General features: G+C 42.3%; 1 protein-coding gene and 1 long non-coding RNA gene across 3 annotated transcripts in view; one reads left to right on the top strand and one right to left on the bottom strand.

Annotated features, from left to right (window-relative positions):
* Positions 1-9782, top strand: part of LOC148114537 (uncharacterized) — a 56559-nt gene extending 46777 nt beyond the window's left edge. Inside the window, exon 2 of the long non-coding RNA XR_015733002.1 lies at positions 8301-9782. This is a non-coding gene — a long non-coding RNA (uncharacterized LOC148114537). The remainder of the gene's footprint in view (positions 1-8300) is intronic.
* DLGAP4 (DLG associated protein 4) overlaps positions 1-26629 on the bottom strand; it is a 400912-nt gene that overhangs the window by 305199 nt on the left and 69084 nt on the right. For both annotated transcript variants that reach the window (XM_034413994.3, XM_034413996.3), the window contains exon 2: positions 19629-19786. The gene's annotated coding sequence lies outside the window, so the exon portion shown is untranslated. The remainder of the gene's footprint in view (positions 1-19628; positions 19787-26629) is intronic.

Here is a 26629-nt window from a genome sequence, read left to right as displayed (position 1 = left end):
TCTTTACAAAAGTCTGCATTTGTAACAGCTTTATTTGGCACATGATTTATTCTCTCTATACTATTTATTCTGGAGTTTTGGAATGTTTAGTACTGCTGAATTTAGAGTTTCAATATCGGTGGCTAAGTTCTTGCAAGACAAATAATTTGGATGGTCTACTTCTAGAGGTTCAGTTTAAAAACAAATCTGAACAAATGAAAGCCAAGCTGTAAGATGCTTTTGTTATAATTTTCTCTTTTATTTGCAGCCACCAAGTCAACCTGGTTCAATTCTCTGATTTAAAGCAAACAAAAATGTTTTAAATAGATAAATTATTCACCCCTGAAATCATTCTTACATAATCTTATTAAGTGCTTCCATTATTTTTTGTTCCAGAAAGATTTTTATTATTATTTTTCTCCCAATTTAAATTAGTATAGATGAGCAATTATTATGCTTGGACAATAGCTTTCCCAAAATGCAATTTACATTACAGAAAGGCAGGATATGATGCAAAAGTGATTAGGATGCTGAATTTTCTATTCCTTTCATGCATGTCAGCCATCCTGATCCATTTAATTAATTCAAATCAAGGTTGATAAATGCATCATTATGTGACTACCAGATACAAGATGTCATTTTTATACCTACAGTTTCCTTCCCTTTTTATTTTATTTACTTATTAAATTTATATGCCACCTGTCTCACAATTTAAAGTGACTCTTTTATGTGATTGTTGTACTTCCTTATCCAGACATTTTGTGAATTTGGCGGGAAGGGTTTGCCAAAATGGGAAGGAGCTTTTGCAAGAAATGTCAGTATATGTCATGGTTGCAGATCCAGAAACCACCAGAAAAAAACTGGAAAAATGAAGAAGAGAACCTTAGCTATTTATATTTCCAGAATGTCTCTAAACAGATGGGATACAATTAAATATGTATATAAATTCAATCTTCCATCCTTCCTTCCTTCTCCAGGAAAATAATAAAAATAGTGGGCTCCAGAGAACAATTGTACCAGAGCCAAAGGCATTCTCTATCTTGAATGTTTTGAGGAGCTCATAATCCCTCTCCCTATGAAAATCTAACAAACATTCTCTGATTATCACCAATTACTGCATGGATGGAATTCTTAACACATTTAACAAACTCAGAACGAATTTCATGGATGACACTCTGCAGTTTTTCAGGCTTGAAATGAAGGGCACTCAATGTTAGATTTTGCCAGCTCTGCAGACTCAATTGATGCTACTTTGAATTACAGGACATGGTATCATTCATCCATACTCTTCCTCTTTTCCTTAGAGCTATAGAGCAATGCACTGAAAAGAGATGGAAATAGATGGAGATGCAGAGGGGAGAGAGAGAGAGAAAGATAGAGAGACAGACAGACAGAGACAAAATATTTGAGAAATGTAAATGCCTCCCTGAAAATAATTTTCTTCCAAGGTGGTCTTAAAGGTTGCCTGTGGCTCCTCCATTTTAACCATTTGTTCTTGCTGAATAATGTAGTTTAAAATTGATTGAAAGCAATTGTCTTGACTTCTGTCACAGATCATGGAGTGATATTTCTGAACCAACAGAGAGAAGATCTAGAATAAATGGCAGCAATTAGCGGATTTTGCCAGACCTCAAACAGTTAAGCAGGTTTGACCATGATTAAGGCTTGGAGGGGAGTCTCGGCCACCCCGGACCCTGGCTTGCCGATGCACAAGAAACACGCTCGAGCCTGACTCGGAGTATCTTGGTTTAATCGGCAACAACAGCTCTCGGTGGAAACCGGATTGCAAACCATACAAAGACGCGGCTGCTGGGAGCTTGTAATAGTGTCCATATATAGAGCGAGCGCCAAGTGCTCCCAGCTGGGGCGATTCAAAGTTCCCGCAGCTGTCATTCCGGCCGCGCAGAGATGACGTCATCCATCCCGGGTGTCGCCGGAGTCGTGTTGTTTGCAGATAGCTCTCTATGCCCACGCGTCCCCATCAAAACCCCGTGCACAGGAACGCCTAGCCGGTACGCTAACCCCTCCACCAGCATCCAGTGACCCATGTCCACCCCCCCCCATCGAGCGCGCCACTCAGGCTGCAGCGGCTGGACTCGAGTGCTGTGCGGTTGGTGTCGATCGCGTCGTGCCGCTCGACATGCGGCTCCCCTCACCAGGTATCTGCCTGTGGGGAAAGAAGAGGAGACATATCCGTTAATAATCTCATTTGTGGCGCACCTTATGGGGATTGTTTTTGTGGAATCGTCTTATGAGTCATGGGGCATTTATATCACCCACTGGAACCCATGAGGACTCTGTATCAGGGTATCCTGTCCACTTTACTAGGTACTGCAGCTGGCCCCTATGGTGCCGAGAGTCGACAATGTCTCTAATTTCGTAGTGGGACCCCGTTACTGGACCTGGGGTTTTGTGCACTGGGTCGGAGGCTATGACAGCCGGCTTCAATAGGCTAGAATGGAATATAGGGTGGATCTTTCCCAATAGAGGAGGTAATTTCAACATAAATGTAACCGGGTTTATCACCTTTATGATGGGAAAGGGGCCTATGTATTTGGGCCCTAATTTTTTACTTGGTAATCGCAATTTTAGATACTTCGTGGAAAGGTACACTTGGTCCCCGATCTGAAACGGTGGACAGGCGGTTCGTTTTTTGTCCGTATGGGTTTTATATTCATTGGATGCTTTTCTAAGAGCTTCCTTTACGGAAGGCCACACTTTCTGCAGACCGTGGGACCACTCGTTTGGAGTGGTGGGTTTCGGAGGGTGGAGATCTAGTTCAGGGATAGCTGGGAACTCCCGTCCCATGACAATCTGAAAGGGAGTATACCCGGTACTGCGATGTACAGCGTTATTGTATGCTGTTTCGGCGAAAGGTAAGTAGTCCACCCAGTCGTTTTGTTGGTATGAGATATAGGACCGCAGATAACGTTCCACCATGGCATTGGCCCGTTCCGCAGCCCCGTTCGTACTCGGGTGGTATGCAGAACTCAAACCTTGTGTTGCTCCTATATCATGGAGGAATCCCCTCCAGAATTTAGCCGTAAATTGGACTCCTCTATCCGATATGATCCGTTGGGGTGCCCCGTGTAAGCGGTAGACATGTTGAATGAAGAGTCGGACCAATCGTTGTGCCGACGGCAGCCCTTTACAGGGAATAAAGTGGGCCTGCTTGGAGAAGAGATCAAGTACTGTCCATATCACTGTATACCCTCTACTACTCGGAAGTTCCACAATGAAATCCATGGAGATTTCATCCCATGGTCTGTTCGGTTCGGCTACGGATTGTAGTAAGCCCAGGGGTTTCCCCGGTCTTGGTTTAGAGACCGCACATATGTGACAACCTCCGACGTATTGGTCAACGTCCTTTCGCATCTTTGGCCACCAGAATTGCCTTCTGATTAGATGCAGGGTTTTCAAAAACCCAAAGTGTCCCGCGGTTTTCTGGTCATGACAACGCCGTAGGACCTGTTGTCGTAATGCACCGGGTATATATAGTCTATCCCCCCACCACGCTAGCCCATCCCGATGGGTTACAAGAGAGCGGTTGTCACGCAACCATTCATCGGTAGCCAGGGCTTGTTGCAGTGCCGATATCCAACTACGGGTTTGTCGTGTTCCCAAAGCACATGCCCCGGCCTCTATAGGAGGGAACAGAGACTGTAGACTCTCCGCTCTTTTGCTGTGATATTGGGGCATGCGGGATAAGGCATCGGCTAAAAACAACTTCCCTGCTGGTTTGTATTTTATAGAGAATCGGAAACGTTGGAAGTATTGCGCCCACCTGACCTGTTTTGGAGACAACCTGCGAGGCGTCTGGAGTGCCTCCAGGTTTTTGTGGTCTGTCCAGACCTCAAACGGCTGTGTACTGCCCTCCAAAAGATGCCTCCAAGTTTGTAGCGCCCATTTCACTGCGAAGGCCTCCTTCTCCCATATAGCCCAATTTCTTTCTGTTGTTGTGAATTTCCGTGAGGTGTAGGCACAGGGCTTCAGGACACCGGTTTTGTCTTCCTGCAGAAGGACAGCTCCAATGGCCACGTCACTTGCATCGGCTTGTACCACAAACGCCTGTAAGAGGTCCGGATGTTTCAGGACAGGCTCTTTGGCGAATAGGCGTTTGAGCTCCTCAAACGCCTTTTGGCACTGGGAGGTCCACGGCAATAGGTATCCCGGTCTGGGCTTTCTCCCAGGCTTTACAAGTCCTTTTGTTCGTAACAAGTCGGTGAGGGGTAACGCCGTCTTAGCGAAACATGGAATAAACCGTCGATAAAAATTTGCGAAGCCCAGGAAGCTTTGTAACTGCTTTCGTGTTCGTGGGGCTTGCCACTCTAACACCGCCTCTACTTTTTTCGGATCCATTTGTACCCCGGCTTCATTGATACGAAACCCAAGATAATCTATCTCTTTTTGATGGAATTCACACTTTGACAGTTTAACAAACAACCGTGCTTCCAATAATCGGGTTAGTACCTGTTTGACTAATTGGATGTGTTCATCCATTGTCTCCGAATAAATGAGGATGTCATCCAGATACACCAGGACCCCACGATACAAATACTCGTGCAACACCTCGTTTATCAGCTGCATGAAGACGGCGGGGGCACCCTGCAGACCGAAAGGCATCACTAGAAAGTGGTAGCTGCCGAGGGGACTGTTAAACGTGGTTTTCCATTCATCCCCCGGGCGTATTCGCACCCGGTAGTAGGCTTCACGGAGGTCTAACTTCGTGAAGATTTTTCCTGTGGATAGGGTCGTGAGCAAATCGGTCATCAAGGGTAGGGGATACAATGGTTCGATGCAAACAGCGTTCAGGCCTCGGTAGTCCACGCATAAGCGTAAACCCCCGTCCTTTTTCCCGCGAAAGAGAACCGGGGCGGCTAAATGCGACCGACTGGGGCGAATGAAGCCCCTTGCTAGATTCTTGTCGATATAGGAGCGTAGTTCTTTCAGTTCCGCCGGGGTCATTGAATACATCCGGGGTTTAGGTAGCTGAGCCCCGGGTTTTAGTTCTATTCCACAATCTGTGTCCCGATGCGGTGGTAATGTGTCACATTCTTCTTCACTAAATACCTGGGCGAGGTCGCTATACACTTGAGGGTACCGGGGCTCTGGTAACATCTCCGTATGCAACCCAATACAAGACTCTGCTGTTAGTGGAATCCTCACTTTGCGATACCCTCCCTCCCACCAGATATGGGGTTTCCATTTGTCCAACCATGCAAGACCAAGGATGATTGGCTCTATCATTTTCGCTATCACTATAAAACGAATCCGTTCATGATGGTCGCCTATGCGCAGAACCACTGGTTCGGTTATGCTAGCAGTCGGCATACCCCCTAGTAACGTTCCATCTACTTGTTCGAATCTGATGGGCGAACGTAGGCTTACTACCCGAACGCCTAGTGCCTCTGCAACGGATTGGCGTATAAGGCATCGGGTGCATCCAGTATCAATTAATGCCTCCAGAGTGCACTTCCTATCGGTTGTGGGATGCTGTAAGGTGACTGGTATCAGGAAAGGATGGATGGGGTCACTTACCATTGGATCTTGCGTTTCATCATCCTCACCACTGTGGTCCGAGGGGTCAGGAACACGGGCCATTCCAGGTGAACCGCTCACAGCGGTATGTGCTGTTGTATCCAATAGGGAGGTATGGGTTGCCGCTCTGGACCGTTCTGCTGGTCGTAGAGAGTGGTCCCGCGGGCTCGGTCCTGGCGGCCGCGGGGTGGACATCCGTGGTGGTGGTAGAGGGCATTCAGCTGCCCGATGCCCCTCCTGGTTACATCTGAAACATCGGAACGGCCGTCTGCTCGGCTCGCCGGGACCAGTCTCCAGCACGGGGGGTGGTCTGACACTACTCCTGTCGCCGACTCGCCCGCCCCACCCTCGTTTTGGTTGGTTCTGGATGGTGGTTCGGGGTCTGAACTCACGCAACCCCACATCCAGGCTCACTGCCGCTTTGTACCAGTCCGACAGGCGAGACCCCAGTCCTCGATACACACAGGCCTGGCGTATCTCTCTGTCTAAACCTGATTGAAACTGATGAATCAGAAGGCGTTCCGGCCAGGACCGCAACTTCCCGGCCAGATTGCGAAACTCTTTAACGTAGTCCTTAGCCGGGCGGCCCCGCTGTTTGAGGTTTACCAGTGCTCCCTCTATAACTTGCGTTCGGGTCTCGTCCTCAAAACGACTCCTTAATGCCTCTAGGAATAGTCCCAAGTCCGTTAGTTCACGTGCGTGCTCGCTATGCAGGTCGGCCACCCAGTCGGCTGCTTCCCCTGTAAGAACAGCTGTCACCGCGACCACCATCGACCATTGCGAGGGGTACAACCGCCCGTACAGATCCATGTGGCTGATTATTTGACTGAGGAACAATGCCACCTTTTCTGCTGACCCGTCAAACGTAGCTTGTACGGGGGGCAGCCCCCAGGGGGTCTGAGGGGTCCACACCCCGGGTCCCCACATCGGCAATGGCTCCGGTTGGCGGGGTTGGGTTGGTCTTTGCCTTGCATCGCCTTGATCATGTTGACTATCCGTGGCGTGACCCACTATCCTATCCCTACCGGGTCGTGGAGGGGCTCTAGGAGGTGCATGGAGACCCTCCCCCCCGGTGGGCTGAATGGTACTGCCTCTCCCTGGGGGTTGGCGCTCCCCGCTGGCCCGTCTCGCACGTTGTTCCAGTTTAAATTTCGGACTGGCGAGGCGGGGTCTGATGGCCCCAGAACCACTGCTTATGGCCCCGCCCCCCTGCCACATCTCAGAGGGGTCTCCGCCGGGGGCCCATGGCTGCCAGGAGGGTGCGTCCCGAAAGCTAGCCTCCCCGAACCTATCTCGTAGAACATCCATGGTAGTCGCTCCTGGTCCCGTAGAGTAACTCCAGTCCCCTTCCTCTTCTTCAATCCACTGCCGCTCCCTCCATCCCTGGAACTGAGCGCCAGAGTGGGGTGGGGTTTGCGCCCGCGTCCCAGGTAGGGCGGAGCTGTGCCACCAATGCCCCGCACTAACTTGAGTAGTCGTCTCGAAGCCTTGTGGTTCCTGACCCCCCTTCCTTGGGACTGCTCCAGTGCCCTCCTTCCGCGGCTCCGGTCGCTTCGGCCTGACCACCGGCTGCTCGCTGGTCTCCGTCGGGTTGGCGGCGGTAGCCCCCCCGTCCTCCTCCTCCTCCTTCCCCTCAGGGAACGTCTCCTCAGGCAGGGCGTCCGCGCCCTCTGCCATAGCGCTCCGCTGCTGAGAAACCCGGTGAGTAAGAGCAGCCGCGTCTTCCTCTCGGCCACCCCGGACCCTGGCTTGCCGATGCACAAGAAACACGCTCGAGCCTGACTCGGAGTATCTTGGTTTAATCGGCAACAACAGCTCTCGGTGGAAACCGGATTGCAAACCATACAAAGACGCGGCTGCTGGGAGCTTGTAATAGTGTCCATATATAGAGCGAGCGCCAAGTGCTCCCAGCTGGGGCGATTCAAAGTTCCCGCAGCTGTCATTCCGGCCGCGCAGAGATGACGTCATCCATCCCGGGTGTCGCCGGAGTCGTGTTGTTTGCAGATAGCTCTCTATGCCCACGCGTCCCCATCAAAACCCCGTGCACAGGAACGCCTAGCCGGTACGCTAACCCCTCCACCAGCATCCAGTGACCCATGTCCACCACCCCCCATCGAGCGCGCCACTCAGGCTGCAGCGGCTGGACTCGAGTGCTGTGCGGTTGGTGTCGATCGCGTCGTGCCGCTCGACAGGGAGACCACCATAACTGTAGGACGTATTCAGATGTTTAAACAGTATGCCAGAAGAAGGAGTAGCAAACCATTTCTATGTTGTTACATGTTACATGTCAATAAAGCAATCAGTAACTGAACTTGATTCAGCGATTTCATTTTATCTAGGAAGAATTAAGGAAAGAAGCCAGGAATTATAGAATCATAAATCAAAACTTTCTAAGAGGGCTGAACTGCAAAGGAGCCATAATTGTACATAGGACTACACATTCATTACCTTTTGGGCAATTCTTGGAAGTTTTAACAATCATAACATGGAATGGAATAGAATATAGACTATAAAAGAGAAGAAAATATAGAATAAAATACTTTATTGGGCCAAGTATGATTAGACACAAGGAATTTGTCTCCAGTGCAGAAGCTCTTCAATGTACATATAATATGGAGAAATGCAAAATGAGGAATTCTGAAACTTTTCATTTCACTCCTGGTTTGCACAATTTCCCCTTTTCTCACTGACAGTCCTACTCTCAGCTGTTGGTTGAGTCACACAATGCAGAGAACATAATGCAATGGAAAGTGACTGACCGTATTTTTCTTTATTTTTTGCAGATGACCTGCTATAAGTCAGGCATGTGGTACAGCTGTCCTGCCTCAAGCAGCATGGCCGTGGGACTGCATAGGCTTTGCCAGCTCCATATCCAGAGGAGACTGCAGGCTGCTGCAAGACATTGCATGCCAGAGGACTTGGCACGGGCCTTGCTGATTCCATGTGGCTTTCTGTTCTCAAGTGAGCGGCATGCTCTCTTGGCTTGAACCAGTGACATGATTTACCTTCCAATTTTCAAGGATCTTCTGTTTGCCAAACAAATAACTCCTCACAACTTCCTGCAAGCTGTCTTCAGCATGGTGTCAGGGCATCCAAGCAGTCAAATGAAAAGAGACCACAAATCAGGACAGACTTTACAAGCCAGTTTCATTTGTTTCAATATTGTTAAAATGAGAATGCATAGGGAAATAAAGCAAAACAACAGCTCAGTATCTTGCCTTAATGAATAAATGAAACACATCCCAGGAGGATAATTAAGTGCTTAGAAACAAGCATGTCGCCTAAATAATAATATATAAGTAAGGGAGGGGGAGAAATACACCAAAACAAATCACATGATTGTAATTAAGAAGAAGATATATATGTGTGATTACAGCAGAAAGATACTGAAGCTACTAGCTAGGAGATGCTGTTTGAGAAAAGAAGTTATTCCTTAGAGAATGCTTTTCAAACCAGTCAGCAAATAATTGGGCTGAACATCCCATCAATATCCCAAGCACAAAACTACAGAAATTTGAATTCTAGAGCAGTGTTTCTCAACCTTGTGGACTTCAATTCCCAAAATTCATTACCTAGCATAGCTTCAATTCTGAGAGTTGAAGTCCTTACATCTTCAAGTTGCCAAGGCTAGGAAACACTGGATCTAGAGCAGGTCTGTCAAACTCCTGGCCTGCAGGGCAGATGCATCACATGCTGGCCATGCCCATGCCCGATTTAGCAAAGGGGGGGAAAAGTCCTGATACGTCACGTGATGCTGCTGTGATGACGTGAGTTTGACACCCCTGGTCTAGAGCATGAGCATGCATGGTACTTTAGCACCAAGGTGGACCAAGAATAGATCTGAAGAGATCTCTGGGTGATTGGAGCATTTGTGACTACCAGAAATTTAATCAAAACAGTTCTGTCCCAGCCTCAGCGTTCCAACCTGATTATTAGTTTATTGCCTTGCATTTCTCTGGTGGGCAGTTTTAATGTGTTGTGTTAGGATATTCAGATAGATTTTTCAGCAACTCAGATATACCTGAGTTTAATAGTACTAGTTTATATGTTACTATGAATGAGTGTGGCAGGTGGGAAACTTTAAATAATTCCATCTCTGCATCACCATTTTAAATCTAGCTTCAGTTGATGATTTCTTGGTTGTATTCTAGCAAAAACAGTCTGAAATTTCTCTACCGTCATTTGGTGTACTCACAATATTCACTTGGTGGTTTGTGTGTTCTTATTGAAATAAAAAATATATCCAAATAAAGGTGAAATCAGAGAGGTAACATGTCAATTTCTTTTTTACAAAAATACTTTATTTTACGTTCACAAAAACATAACTAAAGTGCATAGGGATATTTTCAGCTTACTCTTTTGGTACCAAGTTTGAAACCACACTTATACATATGAGTCATTTGTATTATTTGTGAGAAACCTTCAAATTAGTGTGATATTGTTTAAAACTCCTGACAATTACATTTTTTCCATGCTGGAAAATCATTTTAAGATCTAAGGAAATCACCTTTTATTCAGGCAGAAAGGGAATGGAATGGACTAGGCAAATGAAGATGAGTTTGAACTATAAAAATCATTTAATAAACAGAAATATAAAGGAAACAAAAAGTATTCATCAGAAGTGGATGGGTAATACATTTTCTGACTCATGTGTTCATGCATCATGCATAGAAATCAAATCTTTGTGAAATTACAAAGGGAATGTTTGCTCATACATATTTTACCATCAAGGTAAATTCTTCAAAATCAGTGACCGTCTGTTGAGTGTATGCTTAATGATAAATTCAAGCCTACGCCTATATACTGTAATAGCCTTGAAAGAACTGCTTGATTCCAAATGATGGCTGGACACTTCTGGGAACTGAAGCCCACACATCTTAAAATTGCCAAGGTTGAGAAACATTGTTGTGTTTCACTGCCTGACAGTTGTATTATAACTGGAAATGAAACACCGAGAATGGGCAATCTTGAGTCCAGAATCCAACACAATATGCAACTCCCAAGAATTTTTTTCCCCATCCCCAGGTTCTTCTCAGACTACAATTGGTGGCACAAAATAAACAGGTTTAACATGAATTAAGAGCAAAACAACAATTTCCCAATCAATGCTGACTCCCCAAAACAGGAAGAAATGACAATTTTGCCTCTGTCTACACTTATGATGTAGCCTTGCCTATTTTACTCATTGTCCCATCTATGCCAGCCTTGGTTTCAAACTGAGGCACTCACTCAAAATGTATGTATGTTGGAAGCATGTTTGAATCAAAAGCTTTAACTGAATATTTTAAACAGTAATTGGACTGCATAGATATTGTCTCAGGGCCTTCCACTTCCATATTTATTTATTCAATTTGATTTTGGTACTACCTGACTCGAGAGACACTCTGGGTGGCTCACAATATAAACAGATTACAAATGCAATAACATACGTAAAAATACAACTAGAGAAATGACACACTGGCAGTCTGGACATTAACACAACAACAAAAACAAACAAGCAAACAAACAAACAAACAAACAACATTCATCTCTAATGTGGCAGATTTCATCCATCCTATCTCAAGACCTGGGAGAATAGCCTGGTCTTTAGGGCTTTCCTGAATGCTATCATGGTAAGAGCCATCTGGAACTCAGGGAGAATCTTAATCCAGAAAAAGGATTAACACTTTGGTGAGTTGTTAAATACGAACAAATTTCGGACTTCTAGCTGTTGATAGTTTTTGTATAAGTGCTTTAATTAATGCTAATAGTACACAGAGAATAGAGCACAGGTTTGTTTCTTTACATCCTACGACAGAGCAGTTGCCCTATGTCCAAAAAAGACACCAATACAAATTTATAAAGGTAAAGGTTTCCCTCACACATATGTCCTAGTTGTTCCCGACTCTAAGGGGCGATGCTCATTTCCATTTCAAAGCCGAAGAGCCAGCGCTGTCTGAAGATGTCACCATGGTCATATGGCCGGCATGACTAAACATCAAAGGTGCACGGAATGCTGTTATCTTCCCACCAAAGGTGGCCCCTATTTTTCTACTTGCATTTTTTACATGCTTTCAAACTGCTAGGTTGGCAGAAGCTGGGACAAGTAACGGGAACTCACCCCATTACACGGCACTAGGGATTCAAACTGCTGAACTCCCAACCTTTTGATCGACTGAGCCACCATGTCCATACAAATTTATAAGACTCCATAAAATTTAGCTTTCTATTTTAAATTTGGACATATTTCAATTTAGACATACTTCAATCAACCTTTCCCCAACTGAATCTTCAAGTTGAAACATTGAATTTATTTAATATGTCAAATTGAAACAGATATTTTGCTATTCAAAGCTATCCAAAGATTCAATGGATCTTTATGCCTGCATAAACACTTTTACAGAAACTGATAAAATCTTCAGATTGAATCTATTTAATTGAATCTGGGTAATTTGTGACATGAAATTTGTACCAATTCATATTTATTCATAAATAGTAGTTGCGATAGATAAAAGATCATAAGACTGGGGCCTAGTCAGCACTATTTAAAAGGTGATAATCATAATTTTAGAATCTTTATGTTACAACATCCCCATTTGTTATTATAGCAGTCTCAAAAATTTTAGCTCTTGGCATCTGGATGAAATATATCATTTGAAGAATTATACAATTGTTTGCAAGTTCAGAAAATTTACTGGTAGCAATTTTGCACAATATTGGTCTCATAATATAAAGTGCTCTCATTTGCCAAACATAAAAGCGGCTGTATTCTGCCACTAATTCTAGTTTCTGAGTAGTCCTCAAAATAACTGTAAAAAGAGTAAGTTAGAGTAGTCCAGTATTGAGTCGTGGTGTTGCAGTGGTTAGAATGCAGTACTGCAGGCTACTTTTGTGACTGCTGGCTGCCTGCAATTTGGCAGTTTGAATCTCACCAGGCTCAAGGTTGACTCAGCCTTCCATTCTTCCGAAGTGGGTAAAATGAGGACCCAGATTGTTGGACGCAATATGCTGACTCTATAAACCACTTAGAGAGGACTGTAAAGCACTGTGAAGTGGTATATAAGTCTAAGTGCTATTGCTATTGCACTGAGGATGTGAATCACTATTACCCCCTATTCTAAAATGAGCTGCAATCTTGGGGTTAATATGTAAGGTAGCCAAAGGGTCATCTGATCACAGACTCCACTTACTGCTCCAGTAAGAGTTGTGAATCCAGGAAAGTCCCAAATTGTGGGCCTTGTCCTTTGGAGGGATAAGAGAATAAGAGAATAAGCATGGGGGCTGATAATTTTTTTTCTGGAGGAAGAGCCATTCTGCCTTGCCTGGATTAATCCTAATTTATTTTATCTCATCCCTTCCAGCCACCAAACAATAGATCTTCCATAGGCTATGGGATAGTTTAAATAAACCACTGGGTGACATTCCACTGAAAGAATAAGATTGGAGATTGATATGTTACCATCCTCATTGTCACAACAGGACACCGATTGCATTAATTTCTGCTCCATCTTCTAGAGCTCTTTGGTACATTATGGAGGTACCCTGAGGTATGCAGTCAGATTATCAACCTGGATCAACACCTTAGAGATGTTATAGTGAAACATTGTTTTAATGGAATAAATGGGGACAGGTCTGTTCCCAGAGCCTGGTAAATAAAATAATACCTCATCTTAGAACTGCTAGAAGGGCAAATTACATCATTTGCAATAGTTATGCTATTTGCATAGCAAACAGGAACTGCAATGGAATTTGGTTTACCACATGCAAGGTCCAGAGCATAAAGATCCATATTACTAATGTTTCACTGCACTCACTTTCCAATGGGTCTCACTATGCCTTAATAAAATGCATATGTTCCTATACAGCTTGAGTTTATGAAGTCATGAGCATAGCTAAAAGTGCGACAGACCCACATTTCATCTATGAATCAGGCATAGATGAGGATGTGTAATACAACGCCTACACATTTTGTTCTCATCCTTAATGGCATCCCGAAACAGCAAAGGAGTTAATTGCAGCATACTAAATAGAATAATCCAGGAAAGAGAAATCAAACATCTGGCTCTCTCTATTTTGCTTCAATGACTTATTCTTATCGTACTGTTGGCTGTTCCTAGTTCTATCCCTGGCAAATGGATGGCTAGCCACCTTCTAAACAACTCATCTGAAAAGACTGAATACTGTCTTTTATGCCGGGTGAACATGTTCAGATATCAGTCATTTTCCAGCTTTTTTTGTCTGCAGCACTGTTTGTTTGTAGGATTGATTAGTCACTCTTTGGCAAATTGCTCTCGTGGAGATGTACAATAGCATCAATGCATTAAAAGCACCAGCAACTATAAAATAACAGGCATCAGCATAACACCAAGAAGTTCTAAAAATGTCACCAGGACAAAATTACTTAAAATAACCAAATAATAACATATGATTATAGAAGATTTTAAAATTCAAAGAAAGGTCTGTAATGAAGTAGCAACAGGATGGCTATTCATAATTTTAGGATTACCTGCTGTAGCTCAACATCTATGATAATTTGGAGCAGAGCACACAATTATGTTGTCAGAGTTTGACTAAGAAAATGTATGTCTAGTAGAAGGTTTTCCATGCCATTCATCCTTCATCTCCTGAAAGGCTTCTCTAACTTATAGAAAAAAGGACCTGAGTCAGGTTCTAGGTCTTTTGCATTTTTTTCCTTCTGTTCAGATGAGTCTTATTCTCAGAGCTTGCTCTGGACAAGTCACTGCAGTTTTCTTGACAAGATGTTTCAGTAGTGGTTTGCCATTGCCTCCTTCTTAGGGCCGAGAGAAAGTGACTAGCCAAAAGTCACCTAGCTGGCTTCTTGCCTAAGGCAGAATTAGAACCAGGGGTGGGCTGCTGGGGGTTTGCAGGGGTTCGGGAGAACCTCTAGCTAAGATTCTATGCACTACTGGCTGGCCCCACCCACCCTGCACTGTTCCAGCCAGGAGTCCCCACGTGGCCTGTTTTGGATGTAGGTAAGTGCAGGGTGCCATGGAAGATCAGGGAGGGTGAAAAACAGGCCTACTGGAAGTTCAGGAAGGCTGGAAATGGGCCCATTTCTGGCCTCCAGAGCCTGGGGAGGCCATTTTTGCCCTCCCGGAGGCTCATAGAAAGCCCCCGGAACCCGGGAGGGCAAAAACGCCTCCCCCGCCATGGTGCAGGAGGCCGACTAGGCCACGCCCACCATGGCCACGCCCACCTAGCAATCGGGCAGAGAACCCCTTCCTAAAATTTTTGTAGCTCACCCCTGATTAGAACTCAAGGTTTCCTGGTTTTTAGCCTGATGCCATAGCCACTATACAAAACTGTTTCTTTGCATTAATACCAACATTTAAATCCTGTCCAAAAAGTAAGTGACAATTAGTTTGCAGTTTTCATGCAATCCCAATATTTTGCCCCAACTGCAGTATCAGGATACCTTTCAAGGTAGCCTCATGTAGAACACACTAAAGCTTTTGAAGAAATTATCAATTAGCTCATGCCATTTTATGTTTTTCCAAAATGCTTTGATCAAAAGATATTTTTGAGAATATGCTCGCATTTTTTTAGTGAGGTCACCATCCCCTCTATAAATTTATTTATTTATTTATTTATTGGTTCGATTTATATGCCGCCGTTCTCCGGAGACTCAGGGCGGCTTACAATGCGTTAAGCAATAGCCTTCATACTTTTGTATATACCTGCTTAGTAGGGCTTTCGGCACCCCCCTAAGCGGTGTTCTTTTTTATACAAAGTCAGCTTATTGCCCCCACAAACCGGGTCCTCATTTTACCTATCTCGAAAGGATGGAAGGCTGAGTCAACCTTGAGCCTGGTGAGATTTGAACTTGCAGTAATTGCAGCAGCTGGTGTTACTTAACAGTGCTTTAGTCTGCTGCGCCACCAAGCTCTTCTTTGCTATGAATCTGGCAAATAAAATGTGGCAAGTTCTCTAATAATTCGGACTCTCTCAAGTCAGTCCCAATTTATTATAATAGTACCCATTCTTGACTAATTTTGAAAATAACGTTAATACCTATGGATACTACTGCATAGGAGATCATCAGGGAAGCTCAGGACTGTAAACTAAAGTGAGAAGTTGACAAAGTATTATTAAAGAACACTGTAGCAAAGTATGCTTGTATCACTGCAAAATAATAATAATAATAAAAAGAAACCTTTACAGGAATATACCAATAATGTTACCTGGAGCTGATCTGCTCTTGAAGACTTTTCTTTCTTTTACTTCCAACAGAATTTTAAAGAGCTTGCTAAATCTCCCCATAAAAATATGATTCTCTTTAAGGAATGCTGTTCCCAATAACTCTTGGATACATAGCATTAAGTATGCCTTTTCTTGGATCTCGGAGAAAGTGACTGAAACCTCTAGTGGATAGTGAGTATGAATGTTCTTCATTGGCTATGTCTTGTATTGGCAGAAATTTTTCTGGTGTCAAAGGCTGTTGTGGTATTTAAACCATGAAATTTTACATCAAATATGCTGTAGTTATTCCATCAGTATTCCTATTTTCACTGGTTAGCACTGGTTAGAATAACCGTTGACAAAGGATGCGAGGAACTGTAAGCCAACATCTGGATTGCCTATCTCTTGCCATTTGAATGGAAATGTCAACCATCAAGGTGTCATAAGTTTGTTTGTTTGTTTATTATTATTTTTGAACCCTATGAGTTCAGTAGCATACATAGCTGTTTATTTAAAAAGCTACAAGCAAAGCGGCAAGAGGAAGGGGGCAGCCACTGCAATAAAGCATTTGGAATACATTAGATATGTAGGTAGGCTGAAGGCAAGGAGACAGAAGACAAATGAGCAAAGGCATGCCAGCAAATGTTAAATCTCTAAAAGGATGACAAGAAAGGGGAAGGTAACTTTTCATGCCATTCGGAAATGCTTAAGAAGCTACTTAATCCATTTGTTAGAGAGTATGTTAATGAGAGAGGCATTCATAGCAACCCTGCATTATTTGGACAATGAAGGCTCTCCTTCTCTGCAGATTTTAAAAGAGGAAATGCAGAAACTCTAAAATGGGACTGTATCAGTGGTGGGTTGCCCCAGGTTCACACTGGTTCTATAGAACTGATAGTAAAACCGGCAGGAGGCTCCGCCCACCGACCCCGACATCATCAGAATGGTTCTGTGCATGTGCAGAAGAGCGCACGCACGGCCCCGTTGCGAACCGGTAGTAAAGGTAAGTAGAATTCACCCCTGGACTGTATATTAAAGGAAACCCGTATTCTCCCCCACCCCAGAAAATGAGTCCACAGTACTACATACATGCAATCTGTCATTAAATCGATGTACTGAACACAGACGAGCATGCACTATTTAAACATGCTTTTATTTAACCCAGTGTTTCTCAATCTTGCCAACTTTAAGATATGTGACTGCCACAGCATGCAGGTTGGAGAATTCTGAGAGTTTTTAAAGTTGCCAGTGCTGAGAAACATTGATTTAGTCTACACAAAAAGATGAGAGTGCAGAACACTTCAAGCCTTAACAGAAAAGAAGCCCAGCAGATTATTACCATTATTATTATTATTAGTTGATTAGAACCACCATATCTGGGTTGCAAATGGAAACAGAGTAGTAAGAATATTTTGCATCTTTTCATGGTCATCTTGGGAAAGCTACGTGAAACCACCCATCTCCAAACTGCTTGAGAAATGTATGGCTAACTGTTACAGTTTTTTTAAAAAGCTATGAACTGCAAGGAATATCAGTTTAAAATAATGTCCGTAATGAGCAGTTGGGCCTATCATTATAACTATCATTATATATTTAGATGTGATTCTTTCACTTTTATGACTAGGACAGTTTTGTGGATTGTCCCTTTTTAACATCTTTTCATCTCCCATCCCCACCCTTCCATCTTCATGGGCGAGCCTTTCAGGTGATCAGCCCTTCTTAAAGACCTATTGATTAATAGATAAGTGACAAGGGGGCTCAGTACAGGTCTCAAAGCTTTGAGATACCTATTACATTTGCTCCGGCATTTTTGTTCTACAACATAGGAATTATGCTATTGATCCGAAAATAATGAAAGAGCAGTTTTCATATAAGATGGTTCACCTATAACTTTGAAAATATTAATCGCCCAGGTTCATTTCCAGATAAGATCAGTAAGTGTATTCATTCATAAAATTACTGTTTTTCATTTTCTACATTTTTACAAACTATGTAAAATACACATTATTTCAACACATTTTTTCCCCAAAAGTATTAATTTCCATACACATATACTTCTTATTCAGCTTTGCAGGTACATTATGTTAAGGGAACTATTTTAGGCTCATGTGACATACATAAAGAGGCAAGGCTTAGATTGTGTACCCAAACCATAATCCTGACTTTTTTTGACTTCTGCAAATGCCCTGCATATAACCTAATGTTGAATCAAGGATATATAGCAACATCCTGAGAAGCATAAAAACAACAACAACAACAACAACAAATGCATTCTGATTTGGACATTAATAAAATCCTGATCTGAAGCTGCAAATCAAATCCCCTGTAATTATATGAAGATCTGGCAATCAGGTATTCTGTAATTAATATTACAGTGACCTCATTAATATGGGGAAGTTGGTTGATGTTCCTCCATTTTAGTGCCCATCAGATGCATCTGCAATGGTGGGAGCCAAGTGAGGCAAAATGATGGACACAACCATCATTCAAATTCCACAGATAGGGGTGGGGCTTCAAACTACTGTTGTACCCTGCATTTTGGCTGCTTTGCCCCCCCCCCTTGTGAATGCCCTTTCTCCCACTACTTTTCAATAAATCCTAGGAGAGAAGAGTAATTAGCACTGTTCAGAGACTACATGAGATTGGTGTCATCAGTTAGTTTACACCTTGAGCTGGCAATTCTCTGGTTTCACTAGCAGGCAATAATACAGTATAGCTTTCCCATTCTTGGCCCTCTATTATCACTGCCTATCCAGAGGGACTGTAGGACACGTGGTGAGTTTAATTATGGCAGAAGCTTGCACTTTCTCTATGTTCACTGATTATTTTGCACAGAGATCTAAAGGTCTGCATTGTTTCTGTATGCAATAGCAATAATCATACAACCCCCCTCCCTCAAATCCTCTGAATAACAATGGCAGTTCAGAACTGTCTTGCTTCTAACAGAGAAATAGTATTAACAACAAATGAAAGCAGATCTCTGCTAAAGATAGAAATGGATCCTCATTACATTATGTATTGATTGTTCCATAAATACTGCCGAGGTACTGATAAATCAACATGTAACCCACATCCATTGTTCACCGAGAAGAACAATTCAAACTAGTCGGTCAGTTACGACAACAGAGGAAACACTCAAGAAAATCCCAAATTGTAGAATACCATTTCTTCTGGACATTAAACAAGCCATCCATGTATTATTGTATCAGCAAACCAATTATTATGTCCACGATATAAATAATTAATTAAAATGCATCCATATTTAAAAGAGACGTTGCATTCATCTTCCTTCATTAGCTGTGGTCACTTAGAAAATGATCAATAAAAACCAAAGTAAAATAATTCTGAAGAAGTGCTTTGGATCTCACACAAGCACAGCACCACTCTATTATTCATTGAACCATGTTTTTGGAGGGTTCACACAAGCCTGCAAATAGACGCAGTTGTTTTAAGAACCACACGGTTGATTAATATGCGCCCAGTCTGAAACTGTTCTTCCAAATGATTTTAAGGTACGCACAGCCCTTCCTATTCAGCTCAGAAATTGCTATGAGTATAGCCTAAATACCATCTGAATCTGAACATGTAAATGATAAAAATTTCTGAACTATACATAAAATCTTGCTCTTTGTGTGCTACATGGAAACACCTTTGAATCAGAGGCTTTCAAGCAACCATCCCAACTTCTGAAATCAAACTTAAGGATGCTAGAAGAATGAAACCAAACAGCTATTTTCTTCTGTATTATACATTTCTGGAATTCATTAAAGAATGAAATATTATCCTTTCAATTAGTTCTTTTTGAAACTCATAAACACACAGCAAAACAATCTGTATAAGTCAGACCATAATGGTGCTGTCAACCTTTTTGATATGACTTTAAGGGGGAAAAAGTCAACAGTTTTGTACATTAAGAAGAATGCATGACTCACTATCAAATCAATCATCCAGGAGTTCAGTTTCCCTTCATGAAAGATCCTGCTTTTAAGGTGTGCTTCTGATCAAGTTGCTTCCCACATGGAAATTGTGTACGAGAAAGCACAGTTTGTCAGTGATTGGTACACAGGAGTAGGCTGAAAATCTCGTCAATCTAAGGAGAGAAAGAAAAATATGAATTAAAAAACTGAGACGCAGACATATTTTTTAAAAAATTATTTATGTAATATCATCAATATTGGTCGTCACTTAATGGAGCCTTGCCACATGGTGATGATAATTCAAAATTTAATGAAACAGTAGAGTGATAGAGCACTGAAAAATGTGACTTATGATCTTTTTTCACAGTTACGACCTTTGCAGCCTTCTCATGATCACTGTTCAAAATTCAGATGCTTGGCAACTGGTTCATATTTATGACCATTGTTGTATCCCAAGGTCACGTGATCCCCTTTTGTGATCTTTGGACAAGCAAAATCAATGGGGAAGCCAGATTCACTTAACAACCCAGTTATTAACTTATCAACTGCAGTGGTTCATTTAACAACAGTGGCAATAAAGGTCGTAAAATGGAGCAAGATTCACTTAATAGATGTATCACTTAACAACAGAAATTTGGGGCTCAATTGTCATCGTAAGTGGAGGACAACCTGTAACTATTATTCAAATTTTCAGAAAAGCATTTTCCCCTCATTTCCTGTAGGTGTTGAAGGACCTGGGAGCTATGGTGTTTCTAAAAGCATTGTTTAATAAGTGCAGTATGTAATTTGGGGGCTTATCATTAGTAAACTTTGATGGTGTAGTGGTTAGAATGCAGGCTAATTCTGCTGACTGCCAGGGATTCAATCCTGACCAGCTCAAGGTTGACTCAGCCTTCTATCCTTCCGAGGTCAGTAAAATGAGGACCCAGATTGTTGGAAGCAATATGTTGACATTTGTAAACCGCTTAAAGAGGCTGCAAAGCACTGTGAAGCGGTATATAATTCTAAGTGCTATTGCTATTGCTACACTCTTTCATACCACCCTTCCATCTATCTATTTTTGTCTCTTCCTTCTACTACATAATGTAGAGAGGCTTCTGTGCAGGGATGAGGAGAAATTTCAGATGCAAGGAAACTTCAGATGGAAAGAAATATATTTCCAGTTTTAAATAAAGGCGCTAGCCAGAAAGTCCGTCAACAGCACAGAGAGTCACGGTACAATAATTGGGGTAGGAATGAATGCTATTAGAGGTATCAGATCCCACCACTCACGATATGGAGGAAGAGATGCTTTTCCATGCATTTAAAGGCCAGTTTATATACTAATAAGATTAGAAATGGCAAACTGCCTCTAAAGAAAACCAAAATGGAAACAACATGCCGGAATTAATTTACCCTGACCCAAGGAGATAAAAAAATGTCACAAAGACAGAAATACAACTATAGATCTTTGTACTGCACAATTCTTGGTTATATTTTTGGATAGGTTTCACAATTTCACAGTTAAATCACAGGAGCATCTTCGAATTATTAGCCTCTTTGTGTTAACATTTTAGCCAGATTGGAAAAATAGATTGGATATATTGGGGCAGTTTTTAAGTGCCATGCTGCGCAAATGACACATTTGCAGAATAACCACATGTTTTTTTTATCATCCATCCCACTCTCAGAAGATACCCCATCTGGCCATTCAATCTGACTTTAACACTGATGATCTGAAAGTACTCTTCATATTACTTGAGAAGCAGACTAGTTAGAAAACAGAGCAAACTGACTACAGTAGAATATTTTCATTCCGTTTCCAACTTGAAACAAAGATACATCAAGAAAGAGAGATGTGCTAAACTTCCCATATCTGTTGCTTCTTGTTTTATTAGTCTAGAACCAGAGGTGGGTTTCAGCAGGTTCTGACCAGTTCTGGAGAACCGGTAACAGAAATTTTGAGTAGTTCAGAGAACTGATAAATACCACTTCTGACCGGCCCCGCCCCCATCTATTCTCTGCCTCCCAAGTTCCAGTTGATTGGGAGGAAATGGGGATTTTGCAGTAACCTTCCCCTGGAATGGGAAAGGAAGGGAAATTTTACAGTATCCTTCCCTGCCACACCCACCAAGCCATGCCACACCCACCAAGCCATGCCATGCCCACCGGGCCACACCCCAGAACTGGTAGTAAAAAAATTTGAAACCCGCCACTGTCTAGAACTCAAAAGGAACTACAGCTCCTTAGAAAAAGGAACTGTGCCTAGAAAAGTATTAGATACATCAGATCTTGTATGCTGTTTATCCAGTCACTGTAATAACAGCAATTGAAATTAGCATGGAGAGTTTTTTGTCATCTAACTGCAGAACAGTTTGGGAGGTGGAGCCTGTCCTATGTAAATGTCAAAATCTATCTATTTCCAGAGGAAGAAATTAAGGACTGAAGATAACTCTGTGAAAAGCAGAGCCAACAACTGCATCAGAATGAAGAGCTGAGTGGACTGGCTTTTCAAAACACCTCTGGATTTTAAAGGAGAAGACTTGAATCACTTATAAGTGCTTCAGAGAGCTTCTCCTCACAAGGAGACCTCAAGAGAGCAGCCTCTGATAGGTTTACAGCAGGGGTCTGCAACCTTAAACACTCAAAGAGCCATTTGGACCTGTTTCCCACAGGAAAAAAAAAAACACTGGGAGCCACAAAACCTGGGTGGGCGTGGCCAATTCCACATCACTCACTCCCACCCAGTAACATGACCCCCTAGCCATGCCTACCCAGCAGGTCATTAGGGCAGAGAACCATTTGTTAAAAAACACCACACCGGGAACCACAAAACCCCCTTCTCTCCCCTCTCTCTGTATCTTCCCATCTCTCTCACCCTCTGTCTCTCTCTATCTCTCTATGTCTCTCTCCTCCTATCTCCCCCCTCCTTCTCCCCCTCTCTCTGTATCTCTTGCCCTCTCTCCCTCTCCCCCTCTCTGTATCTCTCTCTGTGTGTATCTCTCTCTCCCCTTCCTATCTTCCCCTTCTCTCCCCCCCCTCTCTCTGTGTTTATCTCTCTCTCTCTCTCTATGTCTCTCTCTCCCCCCACTCTCTGTATCTCTCTCTCTGTATCCCTCTCCCCCTGTCTCCCCCTCTTTCTGTGTCTCTTCTCACTCTTTCGAAAAGCCCAGTGAGCTCTCCTTGGGACTCTTTGCTATTCCTTTTCTTTCTTCTTTTTGGAAATCCAGGCTGGCTGAGGAACGAGTGCAAGCCACAGCAGAGGCTTTCCTCTTCCTCTTCTCCCCCTTCTTCTCTCATGCGCACCCTCCCAGTCCTGCCACAGCTGGCCAGGAGGAGGGGGAAGAGGAGGAGGAGGGAAGCCTCCACTGCAGCTTGCGCGCATTCCTCAGCCAGCCTGGATTTCCAAAAAGAAGAAAGAAAAGGAATAGCAAAGAGCCCCAAGGAGAATTTGGCAGCTTTCCAAGAGAGAGAGAGGGGGGGAGACAGGGAGAGACATACATGCACACACACACACACACACACACACACACACACACAGAGGAAGACTGGCTGACGGGTGAGCGTCTTTGGAAAGGGCCCTCCAGCTTTCTCCAAATGTGACCGAGCCGGGATGGGTGTGTGAGGTTCGGCAGGCCAAGCCCCCTTTTTCCGCTGCCCTGAAAACCACATCTGGGTGCTGTGGGCCGATCCCACTTTTCATTGTCCCCTCTTCCTGGATCCCATTCCCACCATGCCAGCCCTCATGTTAGCGAGGCCAGCATCTGGGTCGGGCCAGTGTCTCGGGGCGGAGAGTAGGTTGCATGTTTCCCTAAGCGACAGAAGCACACCCAGCACCAACATGGCCAGAAGAAGCTCCAGCAAGAGTGAGGTACCAGAGAATCCACCCCAGCTGCTTCTCTATCCCCCGCCATCACCTTTTCCTTCTCAGGCCAGGCAAGAAATGACTGGTAGGGAGGGCGAGGGGCGGGGCCAGCCAGTGATGGGACAGGGAACCACAAAAGAGCCATGGGTTGCCGACACCCGTTTTAGAGGGAATAATCAACTTGCTGAAACTATGGTTGGCCCCTTTGAAAGGACAAAAAAGTTTGCATGCTTCCTTTTCTAATCACTTTGGAAACTTGCTTGTTAATTACTACTAGGAACATTTGAATTTACTGGTTTGACAGCACTGGGCAAGATTCCTTCGATCCTTAGCAAAAGAAAGTTTTAACTCCAAGCTTCAGAACTTAATCTTTTTAAATAAATAACAAACAAGTGATTAAAATTTTGATTTAACAATGTTACAAACGGGTTAAGGGCTCAGATAATATGAAATAAATTTTTGGAATTATAAGGAATTCTTTCTATGGGAAAATACTTTTGTTTCAAATGTTTTTTTTAAAAAGAATTTAAGATTTTAAAAATGAAATGGACATTAGAGCAGTGGTGAAAGGCAATTTTTTTTGCTACTGGTTCGGTGGGTGTGCCTTGGCGGGGGGGGTGTCATGTGACTGGGTGGGCATGGCCAACTTTTTTTTTTACTTTTTAAAGCATTTTTACTACCTATTCGTCCAAACCGGTGGTAAAAAAATGCTTTAAAAACGTAAAAAAAAGGTTCCGACGATCACACAGCACAACCTTTTTTTTACTTTTTAAAGGATTGTTTTACTACCGGTTCACCTGAACCGGTAGTTTTTATCACTACCGGTTCTCCCGAACCGGAGCGAACCAGTAACATTTGACCCCTGCATTAGAGAGAACTAAAGATTACAATTAAACTTATAAAATTAATTATAACAATTAAAGAACACATATACATGACTGAAATGAAGCAAATATTCTAACTCTGGACATGTTGAAATATATTTTTGACAAAAAGGACAAAGAAGTTAATCTTAATAGTGCCAACAGAGAACATTTACCTTATGGACCTTATGGACAGACTTTGTCTAAAAGATATTACAGAAGAGGAACAAGATTTACCTGACAAGATTGAAAGTGGATTAACAAATGACAACCCAAAATAATGATATAAAAAAGAAGTTACATTGGACATTCAAAATCATTGTTGTTTTAATCATTAAAAAGGATATACAAACAATAAGTCAAGAGAGTAACCTGGACCTTTTCCTATGTTGGATTTACAAAAGAGGCTTTTTAACATTTTGAAGAATCTTGTGTGGAGGGACAAAGAAAAAAATTAAAAGATACGAAGTTCTGTGACATTATTTGAATGGACTGAAGATTTAGATTGTTAGAAGTAAAAGAAAGGAATATGAAGTTGATTTATTTCATCAAGGTTAATAGCTATGTTGTTACTTCTGATAAGAGAAATATGGATTCATTTATAGATAAGACGGGATATGGGAAGAAGAGATCATTTGTGGTATTTTAAGAAGCAATGATAAGTTACTAAAATTGTTTATAGTTGTGACATCTTTATATATGTCTTTTCTTTTTCTTTCCTTTATTCTTTCTTTCTTTTCTTTTCTTTTCTGTCTCTGTATTTCCTTTTTCCCTTCCTGCACCTTCTATTCTTTCTTTTTATTCTTCTTTCTTTTAGTTTGTATTAGGATTTCTTTGGGCTATTGTAATTATAATTTTAATAGAATTGTTAAATAAAAAGCAAATGTCAAAATCTATCTTGTACTCGCCTTACGCACAAAAACATCTTTTCATCTCTGGCAACCGCATTTGGATTTGATGAATTTGTTATGAGTCCCTAAAAATGAATGTCCAATTGCATTACTTTACAAAGCCCTATTCCTCATACGTAGCCAATTATTCTTTAACCTTTTAGCAGTCTGATTTCCTAGCTTTTTGGAATCTAATAATTCAAAACAAAAATTTCTTGCAAGTTGACTCAACAATTCAGATGCACTATGAAAGCATGTTGACCAAGATTGATGAGTTTCTTTATCAATTCTAGGGTCTGTTGTTAGGTATCTGTTAAGACATGGAACTGAAAAAAAATCCACTTTTTGTTTGGTTTATGATACCAAGGAAAAATGTCTCCTTCTGAAATAATGCACCATGTTGCTAATATAAGAATCTGAAGTAGTATTGTCTTGAAACAACATAAGAACTTAGGGTTAGAGCAGTAGATGAAGAGAAAAACAAAGGACCAAATTAATATTTTGACTAGATCATGATTAGCATTGAAAAGCTGGTTCTAAAAGATATTTTACAATGTTTTTTACTAGAAACAGTATGCAAAGTGGTGTTAGTTTGCACACATCGCTATTCTAGGAAACTCTACCAGCATTTGGAATATAAATCAATATCTTACATCTGAAGCAGTGGTGAAATTCAAAAATTTTCCCTAATGGTTCTGTGGGCGTGGCTTGGTGGGCGTGGCTTGGTGGTCATGTGACCGGGAAAACCAACTATCATACTTTACACAAAAATAACACAAAAGCTACACAACTGACTCCAACACAATGCAAAAGCAGCTGGACTTCACACAAAATGGCCCCTGCAATAAGCAGGAACCTCACAGAGTCACAGAGAGCTCAAAAACACTTTACGCAAAAATACTGGTTCGGGCAATAGGTAGTAAAAAATGCTTTAAAAAGTAAAAAAAAAAGTTCTGAGGATCGCGTGGCACAGCTGATTGTTGGAATCTTTTTTTTTTACTTTTTTAAAGCATTTTTTTTTACTACCTATTGCCTGAACCGGTAGTAAAAAATGCTTTAAAAAAGTAAAAAAAAGTTCAGACAATCAGCTGTGTCGTGCGATTGTGGGAACTTTTTTTTTTTACTTTTTAAAGCATTTTTTTTTACTACTTCACCCGAACCAGTAGCATTTTCAATACCGGTTCAGGCAACTGAACTGATAGCATTTCACCCTTGATCTGAAGTACAAACATAAGGCGAAGGTTACGAGCAAAGAGAATGATGTGTGATAGTAAAATAGGAAACTTCCTTAGATTGAGTCATACCATTTCTCTATCTAGCTAATTTACGTCTGACCTGGGCTGAGTTCCCACACTGTATTGTCAATTTGGTTTAATCGCAAAAGTTTGGACTGGAGATAATGGCCAGGTGGATACAAAG

This window comes from Pantherophis guttatus, chromosome 3 (genome assembly GCF_059756535.1).
Source record: "Pantherophis guttatus breed Tessera chromosome 3, ASM5975653v1, whole genome shotgun sequence".
Taxonomy (NCBI): domain Eukaryota; kingdom Metazoa; phylum Chordata; class Lepidosauria; order Squamata; family Colubridae; genus Pantherophis; species Pantherophis guttatus.
Note: the sequence above shows the minus strand (reverse complement) of the source record. Positions and strands in the feature narration are given on the sequence as shown.